Raw genomic sequence first — 6,641 nt, 5'->3', positions numbered from 1 at the left:
AGCAGCAGCAGCAGCAGCAGCAGCAGCAGCAGCAGCAGCAGCAGCAGCAGCAGCAGCAGCAGCAGCAGCAGCAGCAGCAGCGCACCCTTTTTGGTTTCGACGGCTTTGAAGTAAAGGTCTGTCCAGGCTGTGCCCGAAGCTGCCATTCGCTGCAGCGGCCCCTCCAGCACTTTCGAAAAAAAACAAAGCCGCTCCTTCTCCCCCATAGAGGCTAGGTCCTGCAGCAGCAGCAGCAGCAGCAGCAGCAGCAGCAGCAGCAGCAACAGCAAAGGGTCTGATTAGTGCTTTTGTTTCCTTTCAAATGCTGCTGCTGCTGCTACTGCTGCTGCTGCTGCTGCTGCTACTGCTGCTGCTGCTGCTGCTGCTGCTGCTGCATTACCAAGTTGAACGGCTCCTTCTTTGCTTCTGCTTCTTGCTGCGCCAGCAGGATCGCCTGCTGCAGCAGCGGCGACTGCGCTGCTGGCAGCGACGGGTCCACTGGTCACACACCCCAGCAGCAGCAGCAGCAGCAGCAGCAGCAGCAGCAGCAGCAGCAAGACAAATGTATATGAATGCGCCGACTAGGAAAAACGTAGCCCATTAGTTAGTTTATTATTTAATGTGTCACAGGTTAATTCGTCCACTTTGCTGCTACTGTTGCTGTTGCTGCTTTACTGCTGCAGCAGCAGCAACAACAGCAGCAGCTGCTGCTGCTGTTCTGCTGCTGCTACTACTGCTGCTGCAGCTGCTACTACTACTGCTTCTTCTTCTGCTGCTACTAGTACTGCTGCTGCTGCTACCACTTCTACTGCTGCTGCTGCTGCTGCTGCCACCATCACTGCTGCTGCTGCTGCTCCTGCCGCTGCTGCTGCTGCTGCTGCTGCTGCTGCTGCTGCAACTCACTGTAGTGAAAAGACACCAGAGCCTTCACGTTGCTGACGCCCCGCACTGCTGTCATCGTCAGCCTTTAAAAAAGAAGACAATTAAAATAAAATTAATTTAATTTAAAAAATTAAAAAGATAATTTAAATTAAAAATAATTAAAAAAAGATAATTTAAACTAAAGTAAATTAAAATGATATAGTCTGAATTAAAAGGAGAACTAAAAAGAAGATTAAAAATTAAAAATGAATTAAAAGGAGGGAAGTAGAAATAATGAGGAGAAATAAAATGAATTAAAAAAAGACAATTAAGATAAACACAAAAATAAATAAATAAACAAATAACAAATAAGAATAAATAGTAATAAATAATAATAAATAATAACTAATAATAATTAATAATAATAAATAATTAATAATGAAAAGAAAATTAAAATGGAAATTAAATTTTGAAAAAACAAAAGAGATGCTGGAGATATATTGGAAAGGAAGAAACGGAATTTTGCAAAATGAAAAAAAACAAAATTGCAATTCAAAAAAAACAAAATTATAAAAACAAAAACAAAAACAAAAGTAAATAAATAAAAGAAACAAAAGCAAACACAAAAATAAATGCGAAATAAAAATGGAGATAAAAACAAAAGGGATAACAAAAAAGAAAAGAAAATGAAACAAAATAAAATAAGACCAAATAACAAAAGCAAAAATTAAACAAAACAGAAAGAAAACAAAACAAGAAGAAAAGGAAAATAAAGGAAACAAAAACGAAATAAAAACAAAATAAAGAAAACCAAAACAAAGCAAAAACAAAAACAAAAAAAGGACAAAAGAAAAGAGAAAAATAAAAAAAGAAAAAAGAAAACAGAGAAGAAAACAAAAACAAAACAAAAGCAAACAAAAATAAAACAAAAACAAAACAAAAAAAGAAGAAAAAAACAGAGCAAAACACAAACAAAACAAACAAAACGAAAACAAACGCAACAAAAACAAAACAAAAACAAAAAACAGAAAAAGAAAACAAAAACAAAACAAAAACAAAAACAAAACAAAAATAAAAACAAAACAAAAACAAAAAAAACAAAAACAAAAAAAAACAAAAACAAAAACAAAACAAAAAAGACAAAACAAAACAAAACAAAACAAAACAAAAACAAGGAAAAGGAAATAAATAAAATAAAAAGCTACCACTGCCTCTTGGGAAAGTGTTTGTCGAAAAGGTCTTGTTTGACTCGAACTTTGAAACTTGCAATTAATTCTGTTTTCAAAACTCCTTTTTTCATTAATTGCATTTTCACTTCTTTGTCGATTTGCCGAACTTTCACAAACAAACGCTCCTCCACCAACGCGCTGCTTCCCGTCACCGCTATGTCTGCGCCGCAAACCCTAAACCCTAAACCCTAAACCCTAAACCCTAAACCCTAAACCCTAAACCCTAAACGCTGAGCCCTGAAGTCTAGAGCTTGCCGCCTCTGCGCAGGGACGGAGGCGGGAGGGAGCGGAAAGGGGAGACGTGTTATGCAGCTTGATTCGTTGCCTAGGGTTTAGGGTTTAGGGTTTAGGGTTTAGGGTTTAGGGTTTAGGGTTTAGGGTTTGGGTCCCGCTTCCAGGCTGCAACAGAATCCCTAGGGTTTCAAATCCACACTACGTCGCTCGTGTTCAGAGCCTACGTCCGAGTCCAGAGTCTAGGGCTTAGGGCTTAGGGTTTAGGGTTTAGGGTTTAGGGTTTAGGGTTTAGGGTTTACCTTTGGTGAGGACTTGCTGGCGTCCCACGTTGATTTGCAAAAACACTGGAGCCCCTTTTTGCAAACGATCGAGCTCGTGGACTTCGACAATTAAATTGAACTTGCGGTGGTCTTGGCAGCCCAGAAAGTAGCTCACCGCCCCTGCGCAAACCCTAAACCCTAAACCCTAAACCCTAAACCCTAAACCCTAAATCCTAGCGCCTGCCCCGCCTGCCCCGCGCCGCCCCGCGCGCCCGCGGCCCCAGAAACAGCCCCCACGCCCTGCCTGCTCCGCCGGGCCCACGTCTGCGGTTTAGGGTTTAGGGTTTAGGGTTTAGGGTTTAGGGTTTAGGGTTTAGGGTTACCGATGCAGCCGCATTCCGTGGGGTGGGGGCAAACGCAACACTCTTTCAAACTTCCAAAACAACTTCCCGAAAGGTTTGAAAAGAGAGAAGAGAAAGCCCCAGAAAAGGCGCTGGCCCCCAGGCCAGCCCCGCGGGCTGCAAGGTTCAGCAGCAGATTCGCCATTCCAAACCCTAAACCCTAAACCCTAAACCCTAAACCCTAAACCCTAAACCCTCGGAGAAACGAGGAGGCGCTGCTGCGCCGCCGCGGGGCACTGCCGCGGCCGCGCGGCACCGGAAGAGGAACAGAGCAAAGAAAAAAGCGCCGCGGCGCTGAGGCCCTAGGGTTTAGGGTTTAGGGTTTAGGGTTTAGGGTTTAGGGTTTGGTCAGGAGGGGAAAATAAGGAGACAGGGGACGCAGGAGGTCCAGGGGAGGCTAGACAAAGGCCGCAAGGCTTGGGAGCAGCTGCAGCAGCAAAAAGGAGAAAATAAAAGTGTGCTTAGTCTTGAAACCCCCGCCCCTTGCCCTAAACCCTAAACCCTAAACCCTAAACCCTCGACTTGGGGGTCCCGCGCGGCGCCGGCCCCAGACCCTTTTATTGCCTTTCTTCCGGCGCTTTTGGTCTTTGCAAAAACACGAAAAGTCAGTTGGGGGTCTGCGGAGGTTCAGGAGGTCTGCGTCGGGGTGGCCGCGGGCGGTCAAGGGTTTAGGGTTTAGGGTTTAGGGTTTAGGGTTTAGGGCCCGGATTTTCGCGGAAAAGCCCGCCGGGAACACGCAAAGACGCAATTAATGGAAAAGATACTGAGGAGGAGTGAAATGGAGAAAATTAAAAATGAAAAGAAGTCACATGCAGCAGCGGTCTGGTCAGTGAGCTGAGCTGTCGATACACCCCGAGCGGCTGCGGCCCGCGCCGCCGCCAAACTGCTTTCTTTTGCTCCTTTTTGATTAATTCAAAGACCAAAAAGCATTATTTTGAGTTTATTTTCCATTTAATTGTTCAATTTAAACTCAAAAAGAGCCGAAAGCCGCGCCGGAGCGCCGCGCGCAGCAGCAGCGCCGCCGCCGCAGACTTGAGGTGTACGTACACCGCAAATGCCGCGGCCCGACTCCCAGCAGCGACTCGCAGTGTACATACACTCGAAAAGAAAATAAATAATTTTAAAACAATTCCATTTGTCTTTGTCTGCTGCCGTTTTGAGACGGAGTCCCCGCTAGAGACACCCCGGAGGTCTCCTGCTGCTGTCTCCTCAGCAGCAGCAGCAGCAGCAGCAGCGGCAGCAGCAGCAGCAGCAGCTGCTGCTGCTGCTTTTGCCCGCCCCCTAGCACGTGGGCTCGCCACTCAGGCTTTAACTAAACACTAAACCCTAAACCCTAAACCCTAAACCCTCGACTAACGCAGCACTTCGCGAGGGACGCTGTCGATCCGAGCAGCTCAGGCCCCAAATGCCAGCGCTAAACCCTAAACCCTAAACCCTCGGCCCTAAACCCTAAACCCTAAACCCTAAACAGCTTACGTCTAGCCCGTAAACAACCGCCGAAGCAAGGATCAGACGCGGGCTGAGCCCGTGTTTAGGGTTTAGGGTTTAGGGTTTAGGGTTTAGGGTTTTGCGCAAGCACAGAAAACACTGGGGCGCCATCTCCCCCCGAGATAACATAACTTTCTGCCTTCTCTTCTAACCCTAAACCCTAAACCCTAAACCCTAAACCCTAGGCTTCTTCTTAAGCCTACTTCTCTTTTCAGCTACTCCCACTATATAAAAGGGTTCTGCTGCTGGGGGCCCTCAGAGGCCCCCAGAACCCCGGGGGGCCCCGGGAGGCCCCCAGGGGCCCCCGGGGGGCCCCCCAGGGGGCCCCCGGGGGGCCCCTGGGGGGCCCCCGGGGGGCCCCCGGGGGGCCCCCGGGGGCCCCCCGTTGTCTCTTGGTCCGAATCGTCTAGAGGTTAGGACAACACGTTGTGGCCGTGTAAACCCAGGTTCGATTCCTGGTTCGGACATTGGTAAACCCTAATTTAGGGTTTAGTGTTTTGGGTATTTAGCCTTCAACTGGGCTTATTCACGCTGCAGAAGGGGGTTTAGTGCAAACCCTAATTAGAGCTTATTGAGATTCTATATGTTCATCCATATGCTGAATTCGGGCTGAAGCAAACCCTAAATTAGGGTTTATTCAAACTCTAGGATTTCTTCAACAGCTCGGGTGTTACAAACACTGAATTAGGGTTTAGAAATGAGACTGGCGCACCTTTTTCTCCCTCAAGTCTAGGCTTTAGGTTTTCAAGAGTTAGGGTTTAGTGTTTAGGGTTTGGGCTCTAGGGTTTAAAGTTTACAGTACCCTAACTCTAAACACTAAACACTAAACCCTAAACCCTAAACCCTAAACCTTAAACCTTAAACCCTAATTAGCTGCTCCGCGCGATGTAAGGCATTTTGTTGCTGTCTCCCAGTGCCTATTTACGAGCGGCCGCTGCGGGTTTAGGGTTTAGGGTTTAGGATTAGGGTTTGGGGTTTAGGGTTTAGAATTAGGGTTTGGGCTTTAGGGTTTAGAATTAGGGTTTGGAGTTAAGGGTTTAGGGTTTCGGCCCGGGCTCCAGTGGGGTGTACGTACACCAGAGCCAACACTAAACAACATTTTCAGGAAATGTTTGGAGACAAATAAAACACTTTAATTCATTTAAGTCCACTGGGGCCCCGGCAGCAAAGTAGTTTGCTGCAGCGGGGGCCCCCTGGGGCCCCCAAGGGGCCCCTAGTAGCTGCAGCTAACTGTGGCTAGCTGTGGCTAGCTGCGGGGGCCAGCGTGGGCTAGCTGTGGCTAGCTGCAGCACGCTGGGGCTCTTCGTTAATTGCTGCTGCTGTTGCTGCTGCTGCTGCTGCTGCTGCTGTGCTGCAGCTGGTGCAGCTGCAGCGGCCAGCTGCACTTGGCAGCAGCTAGCCACAGCTAGCTGCAGCTGCACCGCATAGGTAGCCACGGCTCACCGCAGCTAGCCACAGCCCGCCACTTGCGGCCACGCCCACCCATGGCTAGCTGTGGCTAGCTAGGCTAGCTGTGGCTAGCTAGGCCGATTCTTCATAGCTAAGCTAGCTGCAGCTAGCTGCAGCTAGCTATGGCTAGCCATGGCTAGCTAACGCTAGCGAGGCTAGCTGTGGGTAGCTAGCTTAGCTATGGCTAGCTAGGCTAGCTTGCCTAGCTATCACGAGCGCCCTCCAAGACTATATCAGCTAGCCATGGCTAGAGCTAGGCTAGGCGTAGCTAGCTAGGCTAGCTATGGTAGTAATAGCTAGCTGAGGCTATTTGTAGCTAGCTACGGGTAGGTATGGCTAGCTGTGGCTAGCTATGGCTAGCTATAGCTAGCTGGGCTGTGGCTAGCCAGGGTGGGTGTGGGGCGCTACGGATAATTCAAAGACCTACCCAATTCTGAGTTCTAAACCCTAAACCCTAAAGCCTAGACCCTAAGCCCTAAACCCTAAACCCTAAACCCTAAACCCTAACCAGTAAACCCTAACCCTGCTCTTTTGATTACACTCAGCTGGGCCCCGCAGTGGCCTAGTCTGTTGCTGCTTTTGCGGGGAGTTCTTTGTGTTTTAAAAAGAAAGAAACCCTAAACCCTAGAAAGAAACCCCAGGCCAGCAAACCCTAATTTAGAAAACCCTAAACCCTAAAACCCCCCGCCAGACGCTGGGGAGCCGCAGGTGACCCTGCGGGGCTGGGAAAGCAGCCAAAT

This window comes from Eimeria necatrix, genomic scaffold (assembly GCF_000499385.1).
Source record: "Eimeria necatrix Houghton genomic scaffold, Enh_scaff1054, whole genome shotgun sequence".
In the NCBI taxonomy this organism is placed as follows: domain Eukaryota; phylum Apicomplexa; class Conoidasida; order Eucoccidiorida; family Eimeriidae; genus Eimeria; species Eimeria necatrix.
The sequence above is the reverse complement of the archived record's forward strand: the minus strand, read 5'-3'. Positions refer to the sequence as shown.